The sequence below is a fragment of the Nuphar pumila genome, chromosome 9 (assembly GCF_984573655.1).
Source record: "Nuphar pumila chromosome 9, dmNupPumi1.hap1.1, whole genome shotgun sequence".
NCBI classification, from domain to species: domain Eukaryota; kingdom Viridiplantae; phylum Streptophyta; class Magnoliopsida; order Nymphaeales; family Nymphaeaceae; genus Nuphar; species Nuphar pumila.
The window spans coordinates 40965827-40989737 of record NC_143257.1 but is presented as its reverse complement, the minus strand read 5'-3'; positions in this window follow the sequence as shown (position 1 = coordinate 40989737).

Here is a 23911-nt window from a genome sequence, read left to right as displayed (position 1 = left end):
AATATTTTGAAAACATTGGAAATATGAGGTGCATTTTCAAGATAGCCTAAAAGTGTAGGCTCAATGTGACTGATAGAGAGACGATGGATCTGGGTCTCGTCCATATTCCGACTAGGGCCGTAAATATGGACTCCACCGAGTTCATCAACTCTCTAAGAGTTGGTGCACGTGCCATTCGTGTTCATCCACGGTGAATTTTGAAAATTGAGATATATGCATCATAGAATCAGCATATTACTGAAATCAAACTATATGAGATGCAGCGTAATCTAAGCAGTGAAAGTAAATATTATTCCAAGTTTGATTATTACATCTCTGACGTGAGTCAAAATAAATGAAATAAAAATACATAATGGAAAATAATCAGCATCCTCCAGCTTTTCCTGCAAAATGAGAATTAGTACAAGATAGCCAAGAAAATGGATATATATATATATATATAATATATACAATGAAGAGAGGTATTTATATATCAAAATTGCTAAATTTGGTGCTAAATGATATATAACAATGGAGGTGTATTTACATGAGAAATTAGATACATGGAGTCTCATATATGTAAATAAATGCACATGAAGGGATATATATATAAGTATATATATATGTATATGTATATATACATATATATATACCTATACATATAGGTAAATATACATAGATATACATATATATATGGATATATATATACATGTAATGAGAAAATATACATATTAATGAAAAATCCATATAATGGGTAAAATCAGAAAATACAAGTATATACAGTTTCTGTAGGGGATTTCACGAAGCTGTATTTCTCAAATTATAATGTATTTTTCAATAAAAATGGGTATGGAGCTTCCCCATATACCAATAACAAAGCATGCCAAAGATGGCATATAGATCATGAACGGATATGGATATATCCGTTCATGAACATAGCCGATTGTCAAGACTGCACATTTGCAGTAGAAAATGGATGTGCAGGAAATGCACTGTGGGAGCAATGAGCTGTTTTCAAGAATATTATGATAAGAATGTGAAAACTTAGTGGAGAGGTGAAGATGGTGTGGACTTAACATCCCTGTGAATGATTATTGGTTTGCAACCAGGTAGATATTCCAAACCTATTGCTGCACATAGTGCTATTTGAAATCATCGATTCCAGGTTAAGACACTACTCATGTTTGATTTGTTTGACAGTAACATAGAGAAATCTTCCATTGGCCATATACAAGGATCAGGTTGTTACCTTCTTCACAATACCCGATTAAAGAAATCAAGTTCTTGTGATGGATCCTTAATAGAATCTCAATCTCTGCAATGAACATTTTAACTTTTGACAATGCATCCTTCATTACCTTGACAGCAAATGCGGAACCATCTATGTAGCCATAATAACCAGTTGAAGGCCCTTCATGGCGAATGACTTTTTCCAAGTATTTAGTGATCCTTACAACCTTGTCACATCTAAAATAGTTTATTTTCACACAGCCCATTCACGCAGCCAATCGCAGGAAATGATTTTTCACACAGTCATTCACACAGCTAATCGCAGGAAATGATTTTTGTTTACACAGCCATTCACACAGCTACTTGCAGGAAATGATTTTTTTCACACAGCTAATCGCAGGAAATGATTTTTTTCACACAGCCATTCCCACAGCTACTTGCAGGAAATGATTTTTCACACAGCCATTCACACAGCTACTTGCAGGAAATGATCTTTTGCAGCCATTAACACAGCCAATTGCAGGAAATGATCTTTTTGCAGCCATTCACACAGCTACTTGCAGGAAATGAATTTTTTTCACACAGCCATTCACACAGCCAATTGCAGGAAATGATCTTTTTGCAGCCATTCACACAGCTACTTGCAGGAAATGATTTTTTTTCACACAGTCATTCACACAGCTAATTGCAGGAAATGATCTTTTTGAGCCATTCACACAGCCCAATTGCAGGAAATGATCTTCATGAGCCATTCACAGAACCAAAACAGTTGGTTTTCACACAGCCATTCACAAAGCCAATTAAAGGAAATGAAATGTAAAACAATATTAGCTAATCTAGACTAAAACAGAAAACAAAAATTACACGATGCATTGAAACAGGAAAAACAATAGAGAAATGGCTTTTTCTTTTTCTTTTTTTTTTCTTTTTTTTTTTATAAAACATAAATAAATTGAAAAGACAAAGAAGAAGAAGAATGAAGAAGATGAAGAGGGACTCACAATGTAGCTGCTGTTAGAGGAGACCTTCGTGTGAATCCCCTGCACCAGCAAGAAAGGGGCAATGTCCTGCGGCTGAAGAAAGATGGGTAAAACGTTGATAGGCTGAAGGTGATGGCAGCCACGTTCTCCTGCTGGGCTGCTGTAGATGCAGTTTGGCTGATGGATCCCTTGTTGCTGGTGGTGTATGGCAGCCTCTGGTGGCTTGAAGAAGGGGATGAAGACCACGTCTTCTGCTGGGCTGCAACTGGGCAGAAATGAGGTTGGGCTGGAAATGGATGAAGACGTTGGGCTGGAGGGGATATGGATGCAGTTGGCTGAAGGTGGAAGAGGGATGGCAGCAACGCGTTGGAGGTGAAAGGGATATCTATGCTGAGAAGGAAATCCTGGATTTCTTCTACTGAAAGCAGGGTGAAGGATGGGCTGAAGAAGGAGCAGCAGCTGTTAGATTTTCCTGTGGCTGGGCTGAAGAAATGGGTTGAAGAAGATGGGAATGGGCTGGTGGAGGTGAAAGGAAGCTCCACGTTCAGAAGCAAAACCTGCAAAATCGTTGAGAAGAATCATCAATCTGCCCCCCCTTTCTCTTCAGCCTCCTCCTCCTCTTAAGAAAAACTTTCAGCCCCCCCTAAAAAAAAAAACGCAGCCTCCTTCATGAGGTTCCGTTACCTCTCTTTTGAAAAAAAAATTGAAACAGCCGTTTCAAGAGCGGCGCACCTTATGGATTTTCAAATTTTTGTTTCATTTACCTAGGTTTTAGGTAAAATTACATTTATTACTTTAGAGAAATTCGGCTGTGCCATTTAAGGTTGCCTCCTTCTAATTTTTTTTTTTATTTAAACAAATTAATAAAAAGAAATAAAATAAAAAGTGAGTATTGAAATAAATGAGAGGCTTTTATGGAAATGCCATCTCAACCCACTTTTAAAATCGTTTTGAAAATAAAGTTTTGTTTTGTTTTTGCAAGTCTTTTATTTTCAATTGGGGTGCCACACGTGTGTGGGCCCGCTAACTAAAAATAAATAAATAAATATTGAGAAATTAAGAAAAATTTGCAAATTGGTATGAACTTCGGGTGGGTCTCGCTTGAGAATAAACAACTTACCTGAGAGTCTGAGTATGATGCTAGTTCAAAGGCGGGTCCCGCTCCATTTATTTGAAGATACGAGATAAAACATTATTTGTTTTTCAAGAATTTGGAAAAATTGGGTTTTCAGGGCAAAAATATGGATAAATGTAAAAAAAAAAATTGTAAAGAGATTTAAGATCTTTTGTAAAAAGTTTTGAGATAAAATCTTTAAAATCAATATCCAGATATCCAGATTGTTTTTCTTGAGAAAAAATTTTGTAATTCAAAGTACTGGGGGTAAAATGGGAAAGATTGGCAATTTTGAAATCCCAGGGTTTTAAAAATCAATTTTAAAAAGTTTAAAAATAAAATCTGGATTGACAATTTTGAAAATCAGGAGTTTTGGATCTCAAAATGACATGCTGTGCAGTGAAATGATGCAAAGTGTTCATGCAATGCGATGCAAAGACATGTTTCAGGAAATGTTACTCTGAACCAGGAATTGGAAATTCTACCCTCTTGTCCAGAAAAAGGATTTTGAAATTTTGCCATTTGAAGATGTCTCTGAACCTAAATATGGAAATTTTGAGGCTCAAGAATGAAATTTTGGACTTTCTGCAAGGTTTAATCTCGGAAAATGACCATTTTGCCCTTTATTGCTTCCGGAGAACTGAAATGTGCCGATTGAGGGCGATGTCAGGAAGGTGAATGAAAATTTGGGGTGTTTACAGCCCACCTAGCTTGAAGAAGTGAGGCCCCTGCCACTGAGTTACTGCCGTTATGCTTTCTGTTGGCTGGACTTCTTTCAATTTCAGCATGTCCAAGCTTTCACTTAGATTGATTTCATTGACCTCCCTGATGCTTGGGATGTCGGCAGTGAAAGTAGGATGGGGAATCATTTGTTGCGGGAGTCGCTCTTCTGGGTCCTCTCCTAGGACCATGGTGATCATGCCTCCCTTCGACCATTTGATACACTGGTGAAGGGTTGAAGGGACAGCGTTGGTGTTGTAAATCCAGGTGCGCCCAAGCAACAGATTGTATGTGGGTGGCACATTGACCACGTGGAAGAGGATTGTATGCACTGAATAATTGATGAAGATTTTGAGAAATATCTTCCCCTTGGCTGTTTGCCCGTGGTTGTCAAAATCGTAGATCGTTATGGGATCTGGGGTATATTCCTCTTCTTTCAGTCCCAAAGCCTTGGCCGTCATCTCAGGACAGATATTGAGGTTGCTGCCTCCATCGACGAGCACATGAGGGACTGTCATGCCTCTGGTTCGCACCACTATATATAAGGCGTTGTTGTGAAATGAATGAGGCTTTGACAAATCCTCATCCGAAAATGTGATTGGTGTGTTTGTCATGGCCTGATTGACAATTTGAGCCATGTCTTGCGGTGTTTTGCTAGGCTTGACCTTAATCTTTCTGAGCAGGTCTTCTAGCACTTGCTGGTGCTCGGGCGAAGCATGGGTCAGATCCAGGATAGAAATGTTGGATAAAGCAGTTATTGGCTTCTGAACTAACCCTGAAGCATCTTCTTTCTTCAAAGCTGTCTTGATGAAACGCTTCAGAAATCTGGGGACTATCTTGGCAATGTCTGCCACTGGTTCTTTGGTTGTTTTTTTGTGAAATGCAGTAATATCCACCCTCTTGGCGGAAGACTGCGCTTGGCGAAGGACCAGGACCTGATGCTGATCCTGAATGTCCTGACTAGAACACGGCTGGATGCTGTCTCGAAGAGAGAATTTTTGCTCCGTGATGACTGAAGCTGAATGCTTGGGAAATGGCTTAGACAAGATTTCCGGTTGTTCTTCCTCATCCTCGATCAATAAATTCTTGTCAATGCAGTCTTGGATGATGTTCTTAAGAACAAAGCAATGCTCAGTATCATGCCCAACAGTCCGGTGGAATTTACAGAATTTGTCAGTCCATTTTCCCATAGTGACTGGAGGATCTGCCACCTTGGGGAGTTTGATTATTCCCTTCGACATCATGTATTCCAAGATGTCTTCGCGGGTCTGCTCCAGAGCTGTGAACTCTCGGTCATAACTCCAACCCTCGTGTTTTGGCTTTTCTGGTTGTTTCACTTCTGGTTGCGATGCTGACTGAACAGGTTGTGGCTTGACAAATTTTCCTTTCTGAGTTGTCGAGTTTGTCCTTTCGGCCTTGGAATGCCCGGTATTTTTGTTACGATTTTTCTTGTTCTTCTTGCTGTTAGAACTGCCGCTGCCCTGATCCGAAAATCCTGTAGAATAGGCGACGTGTGCCTTCTTCTTTTGATCGGGATTCCCTCTAACAAAAGGATATCCTTCGTACAGACCATTGTCCAAGACAGTCTCGAGCCATTCGGCTCTCTCAATTAGTTTGATGAATGATTTAGCGGACGATGTAGAAATGAGGTTCCTCAAGGGTTGGGCAAAGTTATTCAAAATGATCTGTAGGGCGTGCTCCTCTGGGATGGGAACCTTCATTCTGTTACAGGTGATTCTCCACCTGTGGATGAATTCGCTGGCCTTCTTATTCTCATTCGGTTTTAAATTGTACAGATGGTTGAGGGTTGGTGAGGCTTCAACATTGAACATGAAGCGCTCAATGAACAAATTTACGACCTTATCGAACTCTCGTAGTTCGATAGGATTAATGTGGCCTGCATAACACCTGGCCGCTACACCCTCTAGGCTGCGAGGAAAGCAAATAAATAATGCCCGGTTGTCTTTCCTGAAATGGCTGCACTCAGCATAGAAAGTGGCCAAATGAGCCTTCGAGTTGCTTGTTCCATCGAACTTAAGGAATTTGCGAGGGAGATTTTCTAGATTGTCATCCCCATCTAGGACATGGTAAAAATCTTCACCGGAGTAGGTCTGCTTGCCTTTGCTTTTGGTCTGAATATCCTTGATGGCCCGATTCATTTCTTTCATTTGTTCTTGCATTGGATCATTAGCCGGAATGTGCTTGTTTATTGATTCGGGCTCTGCAGCAGTCTTTACAGGCAGAGGATTCTGATGATAAACAAATTGTTCTTCCTCTTCTGATTTATCTTCAACTGATTCTGTTTCTTCAGAAGTGGTGTCAGGTTGGACCTTCTTTCTGACAATCCTGACTGGTTTTTTGTAACGCCCCGGATTTCCAAAACAAAGCTAAGTTAAAATTTTCATGAATTTCTTTTTTTTTTTTTTTCTTTGCAGCGGAATTTAGAAAAGCTTTTAGCAACGGAATCAGACGATAATGAGTCGTCAGTTTTAGAAAACTCCGAGCACGTTGCAGGTATGTGGCCAAGCAACTCATTGACCACCAAAGTGTTCCATTTATCGAAAACCACATGTTTATTACAACACTACTGCTTAAAAAAGCAGTGTAGGTTCAATAAAAAGGAAGCAGTACAACTCTGTCTAGAGAAACCCTGGAACTCGATGCATCCTTGCTCCGCATATCGCCACGCAGGTTCAACACCTGAAATCCCCATAAAACGGGGTCAGAACCACTGATGGTCTGGTAAGCATGCAGTCACACATCCATTCCACTCAAGTACAATAATGACCACTCAGGGTCGCAATACGCAATAACGACGCTCAAGCCTCCAAGACTTAGCGTATATCGCAAGAGCCTCCTCAGGGCTATGAGTTGAACATCCGCTCGAGTCCTCATGACTTAGAGCAAGCCTTTTCAGGGCTGTGATTTGAATAGCCGCTTAAGTCTTCATGACTTAGCCATGACCTCTTCCGGGTCTCAAAGTGATGTCTAGCTCAAGTCTTCATACTTGGCACATCCGTATCCCACGCATCTAAGGACAACTCCTCGAGCTTCGCTTAGTCGTGCGGATACAACACGGGTCTTTGCCCAGTCGGTCCAGTAGTATACCGAACATGACACCTTCACAAAGGTTATGCAGAACTGACTCAACACGTCATCCACTCATACATTCAAAGCATCGCTGTACCTAGAACTAATGCATTGTTTGATAATTAACCGCTCCCGCCTTTGGTACGCAGGTAGAGCTATTGTCCGGGCATCAACGCGACGTTCTGGGGGTTGATTATTCTATGTATTTTAGATACCCCAGAGGCCTGTTGACCCTATCCATAGTAGGGCAGTGTGTTTCAACTGGGAGAACCCTACTAGGCCCATATTCGGATGTATCCTCTACTTGCAGTAGTTGGGTTCAATCCTTAGATCTTAAGGATAACCACGACCCCAAAACCCATGAGTGACTGAGGCCATCGTGGACTCTATCAGGTCCAAAGTAAAATACATGTCACTCAAGGCTGTACCATCATTGTCATTCCAGAGTGAGCATAATTCCTGAGGGGGTCTGCCAGTCTTACAATTACTTGGACAGAATCTGCATGCCATTTAGGTAGCCCGTGCTTTCAGCACTACGGGAGTATGTACCCGATCCCATTCAGTCTGCCCCAACACAGTCATTACTGAGGGGGTACCCCTAACACGATCTTCAACCGCGGGGTATGTGTGACCTTAAGTCTTATTCATATGCATGCAGAACACCGCTCTTTGGCACTTCGGCCACCACGAGCATCACACCTATTTGGGTGGAAACAATACACTCTGGCTCTTCGGCCCTTACGAGTCTGGTTGCGTAACTGTTCTCAATGAGCATGCATATGACTCGATCTAAATAGATCGGCTACTCGGCGTATTTTTACGCAACGCGTCCAAACCTAGCCAAGGCGCAACCTCTACTCCGGCTCAGCGGCCCTTACGAGCAAGGTGCCCTTGCAGGCACAAGGATACGAGCCGATCTGGCATCGTTCCATCAACGGACATCATTATGTCGTTCCATTGGTTCCGGCAGCTCTTCTGCCAACCATTTCGTCAGCACCTCCCCTGCTCTACCGGCAGTGGTGAGACGAACCCTTCTACGTTGTAGAGGGCAAACCATGAACTGGGTAGCACTCTGCTATATGTCAGAGTATCCTGCTACGTTCTTTCTGAGCTATTCTTAGCTTCTTCAGAAATTTTAGCAGCACTTCCTCTCTTTTACGGAGAAAGCGTGCGTTTCTTTTATCCATTTTAGCGCCATCTCCCCTCTTTGGTAGGAAATCGCCACGCTTAATTCGGGAAATGGATGCGCACCGTTGTGCGTACTTTGCATCCATCAAGGTTGCAGGAACCCTTGGCCATAGCCAGGCCATACGTAATTGACTTAGTCTTTACGTAAAGAGCATTTTGCCAAAAAGCTGAAGCCTTTCCAATAGGGGCTTCATTCGTCAAGCAGAATCTTGAACGAGGAGCGGTCAAGGAATCGCATGGGCGATTTGGAGTTTGATCTCCGTTTGAACGCTCATTTATGCACTATATATGTAGTATAAGCAGAAGCATGTGCTTTATACAGCGACGGCGTAAAGAAATGCATATACTATTGTTCAGGGTGTGTAACTGAACGAAATATTCTATATATATAACAAAGCAGAAGCCTTGGCATCATTCGACGCGACGGCGTAAGTAAATACATTGCAGAAAGCAGGAGCCTTGGCATCGTTTGACGCGACGGCGTAAGTAAATGCATAATCGGAAGTGCAGAAAATAGGGAGCCTTGGCATCATACGACGCAACGGCAAAGGTAAATTACATAGCCTGTGCGATATAAGACGCATCGGCAGAATCAACAGATATACACCTAGATCCGTATCTAACGATAGTTACGAGGCGAGCGGGTGAACACCGAAGTGTTCTGAAGGACTCAACCAAGAACTAGGGCGAGATACCATTTTAAAAACGCATATACTGCGTGTTTGAACATAGATATATCCGACGATAGTTCCGAGACGAGCGGGTGAACACCGAAGTGTCCAAAAAGGGCTCAATCAAGAACTAAAGCAAGATACTACTTCAGAAAGTATATTCTATATACAAACAATCAAATACTTGAGAGACATGGATCAACGAAGCGAACTTACTTCAAATCGTGGAAGAAACGGCTCCGGGTTGCTTCTTTGGCTTCGAGCCTTCCTTCGAGAGGTCAGACTAAGTCAGATGAAGCTGACTTAGTTGAGAAAGAGGTAGAGTAGGTCAAGCTACTCAACCTAAGTGGTTTGAACCAAACAGGGTTCGATCCAAGTCAACTGGGTTCAGCAGGTTCGAACTCAGCTCAAGTAGGCTAAGTCTGGGTTCAAAAATCCAAACCGGAATCTGGACCAAAAAGGACTTTGACTTTGACTTTAAACCCAACTAGGTTCAAGTCAAGTCAACTGGGTTTGGACCAGGTCAAGTGGGTTCAAACCCAGGTCAGGTGGGTTAGGACCAGGTGAGGTAGGCTCAGGCTAAGTCAGGCAGGCTCAGACCAGGTCAGGTGGGCTAGGCTAGGTAGGGGAGGTTTAGGAGAGAGAGAGAAGGCAAGAGAGAGAGGGGGGGTCGATTTTTATGAGAAGAGAGAGAGTGGGGAGGGCTATTTATAGCCCAAGCCCACCTCCTCTTGGGTTTTTCCATGCCCCTTCTACCCCCTTGGCTTCTTTTTAATTCCAAGAGGTTCCTTGGTGTGGGGCCCACCTAGATATTTCCATGGGATATTTTGTGGGTCCCACCAGATATTTTCTGTGGAATATTTCTGTGGGCCCCACCAATATTTCTGTGGGTCCCGCAAGAATTTCGGGTTTCCGGCGATTTTTTCCAAAAAATTCTGAGTACGCCATTCCCTTCGTATTGACGTAACTAAGAAAGTTGGCTCACAGGAATCCTTTGATTTCATTCAGGTAGGAAGTTATGGCTTCCAGAGTGTTTGAGCATATATTCGTGATTCGACAAATATCCTAAGTATAACTGGCTCGCAGGAATTGATTCGTTTCTCATTCTGAGAAGAAATGCTATTTTTACCGGTAAATGCCTCATGAATTTTATTCAGATATTTTCTGAAAAATTGCGGGTCTTACATCATTACCCCCTTAAAGGAATTTCGTCCGCGAAATTCAGCTAAGAGTACAAGGTGAAGAGTTCAGGATATTTATCCCGCATATCCGATTCGGGCTCCTAAGTGCAATCATCGATTCCATGATGCTGCCACCTCACTTTAACAAGTGGAATGACCTTCGTTCTTAGCACTTGCTCCCGTCGGTCCATGATCTCCTCTGGCCTTTCTTCTACCGTCATATCTTCTCGGATGTCAATGTCTTCATGTTGAATGACGTGAGAAGGATCATGAACGTACTTTCTAAGCATTGATACGTGAAATACATCATGTATTTGTGCGTATTGTGGTGGCAATGCTACTCGGTAGGCAGTCTCTCCGATTCGGCTCAAAACTTCGAAGGGACCAACGAATCTGGGGCTAAGCTTCCCCTTCTTTCCAAAACGAAACACACTCTTGGTTGGAGAGACCTTGATAAAAACCTTATCTCCAACCGCAAAAGTGAGTTCCCTACGCCGCTGATCGGCGTAGCTCTTCTGTCGACTCTGAGCAGTCAGTAGCTTCTTTCTGATCATGTGGACTTGCTCAGTTTAATGCTGCAACACAATGGGCGAGTCCAAGGTTCACTCACTCACTTCACCCCAATGGATTGGTGATCTACAGGGTCGTCCATACAAGGCTTCATACGGTGCCATCCCAATGCTAGCGTGGTGGCTATTATTATAAGCAAATTCAGCCAACGCTAGGTGGGAATCCTAATCACCTTTCCATTCCAGCATACAGGCTCTTAGCATATCTTCAAGAGTCTGTATGGTTCGTTCTGATTGCCCATCTGTTTGGGGATGGAATGCTGTACTGAACTTGAGTTTCGTCCCCAGGGCTTTCTGAAGCTGCTCCCAAAAGTGAGAGGTGAACTTCGGGTCACGATCGGATATGATCGAAATCGGCACTCCATGGAGTCTAACGATTTCCCGAATGTAGATCTCCGCCAATCGTTCAGTTGAGTATCGAGTGTTGATTGGCAGGAAGTGAGCAGACTTGGCGAGTCTGTCCACGATCACCCATATCGAATCGTGTTGTCTCTTGGATCGAGGCAATCCAACGATGAAATCCATCGTAATGCCTTCCCATTTCCATTCTGGAATCTCGATCCGTTGCATCTTTCCACCAGGGCGCTAATGTTCGATCTTAACTTGCTGGCAGATCAAACACTTCGAGACAAACGTAGCCACATCACGTTTCATACCCCTCCACCAGTACTTTCTTTGTAAATCTCGGAACATCTTCGTACCTCCAGAGTGAATGGTGTACTTGCTATTATGAGCCTCCTGGAGTACTTCCTGTCTTAGCTCAGGGTTATTTGGAACCCAAATCCTTTCTTCCATCCATATTCCTCCATCTTCTTTCAAATGGAAGAAAGTATCATCTTTTTCAGCACGAGCTTTCAATTCCAAGTACTGGGGATCCTTGAATTGTTCGGCTACGATGCGATCGAGGAACTCAATGTGGATCGTCAAACATGACATTTGGATTCTGCCAGAATCAGCAAAAAATGGCTTCCAGTTGACGAAATCCTCCATCAACTTCCATTGTCCGGTTAGGCTGGCCAGAGTGCCAACAGTCTTGCGACTAAGGGCATCTGCTACAACATTCGCCTTTCCAGGGTGATAGGAAAGCGTGAATTCATAGTCTTTGAGGAATTCCAGCCATCGCCGTTGCCGCATATTGAGTTCTTTTTGAGAAAAGAGGTATTTTAGGCTTTTATGGTCCAACATGACCTCAAATTTCTCTCCATATAGGTAGTGTCGCCAGATTTTAAGTGCGAACACTACCGCGGCAAGCTCCAAGTCGTGGGTTGGATAGTTTTTCTCATGGACTCTCAACTGTCGTGATGCATAGGCGATTACTTTGCCATGCTGCATCAACACACAACCCAGACCTGTTCCCGAGGCATCGGTATAAGCAACGAAGCCTCCCTGACCAGAAGGTAAGGTAAGGACAGGGGCAGTGGTAAGCCTCTGTTTGAGAACCTCAAAGCACTCCTTACACTGGTCCGTCCATTCAAACTTGACTCCCTTTTTCAGTAATTTCGTCATCGGTACTGCGATTCGGGAGAAGTCTTGTATGAACTTCCGATAATATCCGGCAAGTCCAAGGAAGCTACGGACCTCAGTAATATTTTCTGGCTGCTTCCAGTCCATCACAGCTTCCACCTTCGCAGGATCTACTGCGATTCCATCTTTCGAGATCACATGACCAAGGAACATCACTTTGTCTAGCCAGAATTCACATTTTGAAAACTTAGCATAGAGTTGGTTATCTTGAAGGGTTTTCAAGACGATTTTCAAGTGCTCCATGTGTTGTTCCTTGTTCTCAGAATATACGAGAATGTCATCAATAAAGACGATGACAAAGCTATCCAAATATGGTCTGAATATCCGGTTCATTAGATCCATAAAGGCAGCAGGCGCATTAGTGAGTCCGAAGGGCATTACTACGAACTCATAATGGCCGTATCTCGTTCTGAAGGCAGTCTTGGGTATATCCTCTTCATTTACTCTGAGCTGATGGTACCCAGACCTGAGGTCGATCTTGGAGAATACCCTCGCTGTTTTGAGTTGATCGAATAAGTCCTCAATCCGAGGTAACGGGTACTTATTTTTAACAGTTGCCTGGTTAAGCATCCGATAATCGATGCATAATCGAAGGGATCCATCCTTCTTCTTTACAAACAGTACCGGGGCTCCCCACGGTGACACACTCGGTCGGATGAACCCTTGTTCCATCAGTTCTTCCAACTGACACTTCAACTCACTGAGTTCAGCTGGCGCCATTCGATACGGGGCTTTGGATATCGGCGTTGTTCCAGGTAAGGATTGAATTCCAAATTCAACCTCACGAAGTGGCGGAAGACCTAGCAATTCCTCAGGAAATACATTGGGAAACTCCCGTACCACTTCCAAACTCTCAAGGGGTTGGTCGTTGGATTTTTCCACCGAGAGACTCAACAAGAAGGCCACACAACCCTTCCTAAGGTATTTTTGTACCTTAAGTGCTGATATGAGCCTTTTCTGTGGAACAGGTTTGGATAACCGGTATTCCATCTTAGGCAATTCGGGTCGAGATAGAATTACTCTGCCCTCGCGGCACAGAATCTTGGCATTATTCTGAGCCAACCAATTCATTCCCAGAATGACATCGTACTGTATCATATCGATCAGGATGGCGTCAGTAGGCAAGTGTTGCCCTGCTATCTCAATATCCAAATTTTTCACACACCGGATACATTTGGTGCATGAACCCAACGGGTTATATACTTCGATCATTTTATCAATCGGTTGCACCGAAGCGTGGAGTTGTTCGGTGAAATCGTCAGAGATAAACGTATGAGTAGCACCACAATCAAACAAGACGTAAGCTGCATGTCCATTAACAGGTACGGTGCCTTCAATCAGGTCACCATTTTCGACTTGTTCAGTCGTTACAGCATATACACGACCTGCAGCAGGCCTTTGTTCTACTCTAGGTGGAGGTCGTTGAAACTGAGAACGTTGTGGTGCTGGTCGAGAGGGTCCGGCAGATCCGGCATTACTCCTCTGTTCATCTGCAGCCTTCTTGGCGCAATCCCTTATAAAGTGGCTCATCTTGCCACAATACAAGCACCCACCAATGTCACGACGACATGGCTTTCCAGGGTGGTTCATACGACACCTTGGGCAGCTGAAGTTGGACTGCTGACCATTCGGAGTTGGGTTCTGTCTTGGCCTCACGACTTGCTGAGTGTTGTTCCCTTCTTGGAACTTCTTCTTTTGAAAGGGTTGTCGTGAACCCTGGCCACTTGGGAACGTCCTTTTACGATTCCCACCATTCACTATGGGCTTCTTTGCTACGATCACTTTAGATCGTGCCCAGTCCTCTTGGATTTTTGAAGTTGCTGCTACCGCAGCCTGAAAAGTCGAAGGCATGCTTGTTATCACTCGAGATCGCAGCCCTTCGCGCAGACCATTCACATATTTGTCGGCCCTTTCTTGGTCTGTTTCGAACAATCGAGAGCAGTAGCGCTCTAGATTCTGAAATTTGGTGGTATAGTCCATTAGACTCATACCGCCCTGTTCCAACTCCAGAAACTCCATCTTTTTCTTGTTTCTAGAATGCAACAGGAAGTAGTTATCCATAAAAGTCCTCCGAAAGTCAGTCCAAGGAATGACTTCGACTTGTGAGAACTGGATAAGTTTAGTGGTATCCCACCACTTCCGTGCATTGTCTTTCAACCGATACGTGCCAAAGTTGGTCTTCTTTTCCTCTGGTACTCCCAGTACTGAGAAGGCACGTTCCGTCTCTTCGATCCAACTCTCCGCGAGCTCAGGATCGGCTCTGCCAATGAAAACTGGCGGGTCAAGCTTGAGGAACTTCTCATAAGTCACTCCTCCTAGGTGCTCGTTTCCTGGTGCGACTGGTTCTGGCCTCGTTTCACGGATGGCTGTAACCAGGTTGTTGAGTGTCTCCAACAGGAATCCTTGCGTATGGGACTCCTCGCTTGGTATGGTTCTCCTCGTCGTAGGAGCCATTTATCTATGCACACACAAGCACTTGTTTTTAGTTTCTCAATGTATATATGGAAGTAAAAAGCTTTATTTACTTAATATACATCATATTTACACAAGCATCGCCTTAAACAAAATGGCATACCGCACTGGCAGACTTTAGGCGTTGAGAAACTATATACATGAGTCTACTGACTCCAAAACATCACCAGTCTCTTTAAGACTTGGATTTCTTTGATGAAGACGAACTCCAAAAGGTCCATCTATTGCCACATGGCCTTGGTGTAGGCACTACTAGCTTTGGCTTGGGCGGCACTTCCGCACTAGCAAGCGAATATTGGGGATATATGAGGGACTCCAGTCCACTTTCCCAGTCAGCAAGATCAAGACTCTGGGAGTCTGGAATAATGATTGGCGAACAGAAAGAATCCCCTCTTTTGTTCCTGCCATTTAAGCTTGGCATATGTGATGCCGGATGGTAGCTTGGCGAGTGATAGACCTCCGCAGGGAAGTTCAAATCAAAATCCCTCAGCCTTGGTAATTCATCAAAAGATGTTGGGGTATGGTTGCTCCCAACACTAGAGTGATGCGATCCACTGACACGCGAAGTCTCATCCCTGAGACCCTTTGAAGCCTGCCGACCCATATCGGCGGTATATTTCCTTTGGCATTCGTTGGCGGAATGCCCATCTTCGCCACAGTATTGGCAGTCTTGGACTTCATACGGGCATATCCACTCATCGTGCATGACCTTGCAGCGATAGCAGTATCCACGCGAGTCATGAGTTGCTATCTATACAAAGATGCACCCAGATCAGAACAAAAGTATAAGAACATATACTTACAGTGCGATATCGGGACCATGACGGATCTTGAACCAGGTTTCTCAGACTCATGCTCTGATACCAATTCTGTAACGCCCCGGATTTCCAAAACAAAGCTAAGTTAAAATTTTCATGAATTTTTTTTTTTTCTTTGCAGCGAAATTTAGAAAAGCTTTTAGCAACGGAATCAGACGATAATGAGTCGTCAGTTTTAGAAAACTCCGAGCACGTTGCAGGTATGTGGCCAAGCAACTCATTGACCACCAAAGTGTTCCATTTATCGAAAACCACATGTTTATTACAACACTACTGCTTAGAAAAGCAATGCAGGTTCAATAAAAAGGAAGCAGTATAACTCTGTCTAGAGAAACCCTGGAACTCGATGCTGCCTTGCTCCGCATATCGTCACGCAGGTTCAACACCTGAAATCCCCATAAAACGGGGTCAGAACCACTGATGGTCTGGTAAGCATGTAGTCACACATCCATTCCACTCAAGTACAATAATGACCACTCAGGGTCGCAATATGCAATAACGACGCTCAAGCCTCCAAGACTTAGCGTATATCGCAAGGGCCTCCTCAGGGCTATGAGTTGAACATCCGCTCGAGTCCTCATGACTTAGAGCAAGCCTTTTCAGGGCTGTGATTTGAATAGCCGCTTAAGTCTCCATGACTTAGCCATGACCTCTTCCGGGTCTCAAAGTGATGTCTAGCTCAAGTCTTCATACTTGGCACATCCGTATCCCACGCATCTAAGGACAACTCCTCGAGCTTTGCTTAGTCGTGCGGATACAACACGGGTCTTTGCCCAGTCGGTCCAGTAGTATACCGAACATGACACCTTCACAAAGGTTATGCAGGACTGACTCAACACGTCATCCACTCATACATTCAAAGCATCGCTGTACCTAGAACTAATACATTGTTTGATAATTAACCGCTCCCGCCTTTGGTACGCAGGTAGAGCTATTGTCCGGGCATCAACGCGACATTCTGGGGGTTGATTATTTTATGCATTTTAGATACCCAGAGGCCTGTTGACCCTATCCATAGTAGGGCAGTGTGTTTCAACTGGGAGAACCCTACTAGGCCCATATTCGGATGCATCCTCTACTTGCAGTAGTTGGGTTCAATCCTTAGATCTTAAGGATAACCACGACCCCAAAACCCATGAGTGACTGAGGCCATCGTGGACTCTATCAGGTCCAAAGTAAAATACATGTCACTCAAGGCTGTACCATCACTGTCATTCCACAGTGAGCATAATTCCTGAAGGGGTCTGCTAGTCTTATAATTACTTGGACAGAATCTGCATGCCATTTAGGCAGCCCGTGCTTTCAGCACTACGGGAGTATGTACCCGACCCCATTCAGTCTGCCCCAACACAGTCATTACTGAGGGGGTACCCCTAACACGATCTTCAACCGCGGGGTATGTGTGACCTTAAGTCTTATTCATATGCATGCAGAACACCGCTCTTTGGCACTTCGGCCACCACGAGCATCACACCTCTTTGGGTGGAAACAACACACTCTGGCTCTTCGGCCCTTACGAGTCTGGTTGCGTAACCGTTCTCAATGAGCATGCATATGACTCGATCTAAATAGATCGGCTACTCGGCGTATTTTTACGCAACGAGTCCAAACCTAGCCAAGGCGCAACCTCTACTCTGGCTCAGCGGCCCTTACGAGCAAGGTGCCCTTGCAGGCACAAGGATACGAGCCGATCTGGCATCGTTCCATCAACGGACATCATTATGTCGTTCCATTGGTTCCGGCAACTCTTCTGCCAACCATTTCGTCAGCACCTCCCCTGCTCTACCGGCAGTGGTGCGACGAACCCTTCTACGTTGTAGAGGGCAAATCATGAACTGGGTAGCACTCTGCTATATGTCAGAGTATCCTGCTACGTTCTTTCTGAGCTATTCTTAGCTTCTTCAGAAATTTCAGCAGCACTTCCTCTCTTTTACGGAGAAAGCGTGCATTTCTTTTATCCATTTCAGCGGCATCTCCCCTCTTTGGTAGGAAATCGCCACGCTAAATTCGGGAAATGGATGCGCACCGTTGTGCGTACTTTGCATCCATCAAGGTTGCAGGAACCCTTGGCCATAGCCAGGCCATACGTAATTGACTTAGTCTTTACGTAAAGAGCATTTTGCCAAAAAGCTGAAGCCTTTCCAATAGGGGCTTCATTCGTCAAGCAGAATCTTGAACGAGGAGCGATCAAGGAATCGCATGGGCGATTTGGAGTTTGATCTCCGTTTGAACGCTCATTTATGCGCTATATATGTAGTATAAGCAGAAGCCTGTGCTTTATACAGCGGCGGCGTAAAGAAATGCATATACTATTGTTCAGGGTGTGTAACTGAACGAAATATTCTATATATATAACAAAGCAGAAGCCTTGGCATCGTTCGACGCGACGGCGTAAGTAAATACATTGCAGAAAGCAGGAGCCTTGGCATCGTTCGACGCGACGGCGTAAGTAAATGCATAATCGGAAGTGCAGAAAACAGGGAGCCTTGGCATCATACGACGCGACGGCAAAGGTAAATTACATAGCCTGTGCGATATAAGACGCGTCGGCAGAATCAGCAGATATACACCTAGATCCGTATCCAACGATAGTTACGAGGCGAGCGGGTGAACACCGAAGTGTTCTGAAGGACTCAACCAAGAACTAGGGCGAGATACCATTTTAAAAACGCATATACTGCGTGTTTGAACATAGATATATCCGACGATAGTTCCGAGACGAGCGGGTGAACACCGAAGTGTCCAAAAAGGGCTCAATCAAGAACTAAAGCAAGATACTACTTCAGAAAGTATATTCTATATACAAACAATCAAATACTTGAGAGAGATGGATCAACGAAGCGAACTTACTTCAAATCGTGGAAGAAACGGCTTCGGGTTGCTTCTTTGCCTTCGAGCCTTCCTTCGAGAGGTCAGACTAAGTCAGATGAAGCTGACTTAGTTGAGAAAGAGGTAGAGTAGGTCAAGCTACTCAACCTAAGTGGTTTGAACCAAACAGGGTTCGATCCAAGTCAACTGGGTTCAGCAGGTTCGAACTCAGCTCAAGTAGGCTAAGTCTGGGTTCAAAAATCCAAACCGGAATCTGGACCAAAAAGGACTTTGACTTTGACTTTAAACCCAACTAGGTTCAAGTCAAGTCAACTGGGTTTGGACCAGGTCAAGTGGGTTCAGACCCAGGTCAGGTGGGTTAGGACCAGGTCAGGCAGGCTCAGGCTAAGTCAGGCAGGCTCAGACCAGGTCAGGTGGGCTCAGGTGGGCTAGGCTAGGTAGGGGAGGTTTAGGAGAGAGAGAGAAGGCAAGAGAGAGAGGGGGGGTCGATTTTTATGAGAAGAGAGAGAGTGGGGAGGGCTATTTATAGCCCAAGCCCACCTCCTCTTGGGTTTTTCCATGCCCCTTCTACCCCCTTGGCTTCTTTTTAATTCCAAGAGGTTCCTTGGTGTGGGGCCCACCTAGATATTTCCATGGGATATTTTGTGGGTCCCACCAGATATTTTCTGAGGAATATTTCTGTGGGGCCCACCAATATTTCCGTGGGTCCCGCAAGAATTTCGGGTTTCCGGCGATTTTTTCCGAAAAATTCTGAGTACGCCATTCCCTTCGTATTGACGTAACTAAGAAAGTTGGCTCGCAGGAATCCTTTGATTTCATTCAGGTAGGAAGTTATGGCTTCCAGAGTGTTTGAGCATATATTCGCGATTCGACGAATATCCTAAGTATAATTGGCTCGCGGGAATTAATTCGTTTCGCATTCTGAGAAGAAATGCTATTTTTACCGGTAAATGCCTCATGAATTTTATTCAGATATTTTCTGAAAAATTGCGGGTCTTACATTTTTTCACAGCTTTCTTCTTTGGTTTGCTTTTCGGAGCAACCTCCTTCTGACTGGCCTCAGCCTGTTCTGACATCATTCTGGTCATCATTCTTTTAAATAGGTTGTACATGGCAGGGTCTATGTCATCGGTTTGGTTCTGATTCTGCCCTCTGCCTGACTTAGGAGAGCTCGTCGCTTCGACTTCGCTGTCACTGTGCTGAGGAGCAGTCTCCTTTCCAGCTCTGCTTTGAACCATCTTGCCAATGCCAATGATTTCTGTAGAGATAAAGGAATGGTTAGAGTTCGGAGGATTTTTTTTTTAAAATGCGACCCTTTGAGAAAAAGACATGAAAAAGGAATTGATAGAAAATTTAGACAAGTTATCCCATTATCAGGGATCGGGTCATCACAAATTTTGCGATAATTGTGTCACCACTTTGCGGCAACAAAAATGCGCCTTATGACCTAGGCGAGGTCGTCCATCACGATGAGAGATAATCGAAGAAAGAATATAAGAAAGAGGTCTTATCACCGGGGATGAGGTCGTCACGAGGATCGTGACCATATAAAACAAATTAAAATTTTGGCCATAAAGAGCTTTTTATCAGAACAAAAAGTTGCATTTTTTATTGATGATAAAATTTAAATACAAAGAGAAGGTGGGCAGACAGTTTGCCACCATTCTCGATACTCCGACGATACATTAGGACCAGGAAACATAGACAAAGGAATGAAGGAGTCCCAAGTGTATTTGGTGATGTGGTATGCCCCAGACCACTGATCCAAATGCAGATCGAACTCTGGCATGAGGCCCATCGGGAAGCGAGTGTTGACACGAACATGCCGCTGCGAAAACTGTCTAAGACACCTCTCTGGCTGATAGTTGACGCAGAAGAAAGGGCCAAGCAATCTGTATCGCTTGCTACAAGCATAAGTGTAGCGAGGAATTGATTCTCGTCTGTCAAAATAGTCCCAGAGGATCTCTTCCTGGTGTAGACTCTCGATCAAGGCTCGATACTGATCAATAGATTTCGGCTTCTTGCTGTTGAACCTGAAGAAACTGGCCTTTGATGGAACATGTCGCAGGAACCACGACTGCAAGGCATACGTGCATCCTTCCACCAAGATGGTCTCTCTGAGGGCGAAACGAGCTAAGCCTCTGTAGAGAAAGGCTAGAGCTGCCATGGATGCTGAGAGCTAACGGGTTTGTTTGCTTCCCCATCTTTGAAAGAGTTGGGAGATTCTAACATTGATGAAATTCTGACCATCCTAAAAGAACGCTAGTCCCACTGTGCATAGGACCATGGCATGCTGGATTATTTCTTTCGCTGCTCGAGACAAGGTATCGACTTTTTCGTAGGCTCCATACTTGCGATAGAGTCCGAAAAGGTCGATGAACTAACTTCTGTTGATCTTCGTGAGAGGCCAAGATCTGTGTTGTCGTCGCGAAATTTTTTTCCCGTCTTCCCTTCCTTGCGGAAGAGAGAAAGAGGAAACGCTTTCGCGCTTCAAACTTTGACCGGATTTTTGGAAATTATTTTGAAATACTCGCCTCGGTTTTGAAAATTGCGGGAAAATCCATGGGATGGGGCTCGACCTGTCGGTACGAGGTTCGACCGTTCCTGCCGCTTTTAACAGGGGTAATCGAACCAAGGACCAAAACTATGCTTGACTTAGTTAAATCATCAAAATTATGTTCTGTCCTAAATGCACAGAGAATTCAGGCATGTGCTATGAGATTTTGGAAAATGCCAGTTGGAAAACATGATGTATGCTTAGAAAAATATTAGGAGTTGGAAAGAATCTCTCAGGAAAAAGGTCAATTTCTCAGGAAACTCAGATAAAAAAGGGATTTTTGAAAACATGAGAAAGCTTATAAAGATGTGGAAAAATCAGAAATAGTTGAAAATCTTGGGAAAATGGAAGTTATTCTTGAGAAAAGATGAACCTTTTGAAAAGGGAAACACTTCTTAGGAAAACTTGGACTTTGAGAGTTTTCTTAGGAAAATGATGGAAAATTTATATGAAAGCTCATTATAGAAGGAAATTCAAAACTTGGGGAATCGAAATCCTGGGAATTTTACCTTTTGAAATATTTGGAAATCGATCTTGGGTCTTGAAGAAAGATTGGAAAACTCTTTTGAATCTCTTAAGAAAATATCATTTTTCAGGGAAAACTGTGGAAAAACTTGTCTTTGGAAAACCGATTTTGAAAAATCCTTAGAGTTTCTTGAGAAATCGATTTCTTGAGAATGAAGTTTTCTTGAGAAAATCTTGAGAAAATCAATGATTTTATGATGCAAATGACATAAGTGAATGAATGCACTTTGAAAAGATTTTCTAAGAGATTTGTTGGAAAAATATGCATTAAGTCAAGATAAATCCTTCACATATCCTGACTGTGGCCATGAATATGTTCAGAATTTAGTTGATTTGATGCACATGATTTTGAAAACTTTGGAAATATGATGTGCATTTTAAGATAGCCTAAGAGTGTAGGCTCAATGTGACTAGTAGAAAGATGATGGATCTGGGTCTCGTCCATATTCCGACAAGGGCCGTAAATATGGATCCCACCGAGTCCATCAACTCCCTAAGAGTTGGTGCATGTGCCATTCGTGAACATCCATAGTGCTTTTGAAATAAAATGCATGAATCATAGAAACATGATATTGCATAAATTCAAACTATATGATATGCATCCTAGTCTAAGCAGGAAATTAAATCTCTTATTCCAGAATTTACATTATTACATCACTAAATAAAGGAAATAAAAGAAATTTGCAGACTTCAGCTCCTTCTTTGGAATGTCCCTGCCAAGCTTGAAATAAAGTTAGCTCAAATATGTGGGTTTTTCCAAGATTTTCCAATAATATTATGAAATTATTGGATTTAATTGGATATAAACCCTATTCTCATGCTTCCTTGATGTTTTGAAATGATGTAAATGCAGGAAATTCAGTAAAAAAATAATTTGAAATTCGGAATGGTGGTCAAAATGACCAAAATACCCCTAATTATAAAGTTATACCTTTAAAATCAGGGTTTTTTGAAGGAAAACTTGGTAAAATTGAGATTTTGAAATTTAAATTGAATCAAATGATGATGAAATGCAGTAAGAGATATGATGACATGCTGCTAGACACATTAAGACTGTAAAATAAGAATTTGGTATTTTGCAATTTATCAAAAATAACGATTTTCGCTTGTTTTTTGCTTGGATCCGGGTCCTGCGGGACCCTGTTTTGGTATTATGGATGATCCGAACCTCAAATGGATTTCAAATTGCACCAAATTCAGTATGAAGCATCTAAACACTCTGATAAACAGCCTAGAATACTAAAATGCACGAAATGATATGATTTAAATGCTAAAATTTAAAGGAAGTCCTAAAATGATGGATTTTGCCTATGGACCTGAACCAAATGCAATGCTTAACATGATAATGCAAGATTTACACCATGAAAACTTATGATATTTTTCAGACTGCTAAAAGACCCGAAATGAAACATTTTTGGTTTTTACAGCCTCGGGATTTGAGCCATGGTGAGTTCAATAACAGAGATTTAGTTCTGATAGAGGTAAAAATCACACTAATCTGATGAAAAATGATAAAGAAATACAAAACGGCCATGGAAATTTATGAAATTAATCAGAGTTATGCACGACACCTACATGAACAACTTTCATGTTTATAACTTCGGCATTTGATCAACAAAAACACAGATAAAAATATAACTATTGCTGCCTAAACTAACAGAACAGACAAATGTAGCAAAACAGAGGACTGACAAGAAAAATCCGAAGCAGGGGTCAAAACTGTTCTAAAAATTACAGGCTTTCAGATTCAAATAGAGGACATCTCGGACAACACTTTCACTTTTTACAGTTTTGGATTTGGAGCAACACACAAAGAGAAACCATAGCCCTAAGTCGATCCAAGATCTCAGATGCCCAAATTAGGCTCTGACAGGTGTCCCGAACTCTCGGATTTTTGTCAGACATAAAAAAAAATCAAAAAACTCTGAAAAACTCATATTAAAAACTAGACATTCTTCCGAGTACATAACATCTTTCAGATCGAAAATAGGATCTCCCATGAGGGATATCTCGATTTTACAAGTTGGCAAATGATTTTCAAAACGTATCCCGGGTAATAAAACCCGACTTGCCATTTTGAATGTTTACCATAGTAAACAAATTCAAATGGCTCCGAATTTTTGGCAAAATTTTAGGGACACCTAAGGGCGAATTCCGTGATTTTCTTGGGATGTTTCATAAAAAACAAATGCATGAAATGACGTGTGGATTGACTGACAAAAACAGAGGCCTACTGAAAATAAGCAGAATTGAAATAAAGGCTAAATTAATCCTAATTAATTCATGAAATATGCTAAATGAATGAAATAAAATACAAATTAAACCTAGCTAACTATATGAATGTTAAAAATCATCAAGGAAGCATAATTAAACGTTTTATATATGTCGTTTTATGAGAATAGCTCAATCCATCCCTCGGATGAGCTCTTTCTTCAAACGACTCCCGATTCGGATTATAAAATCA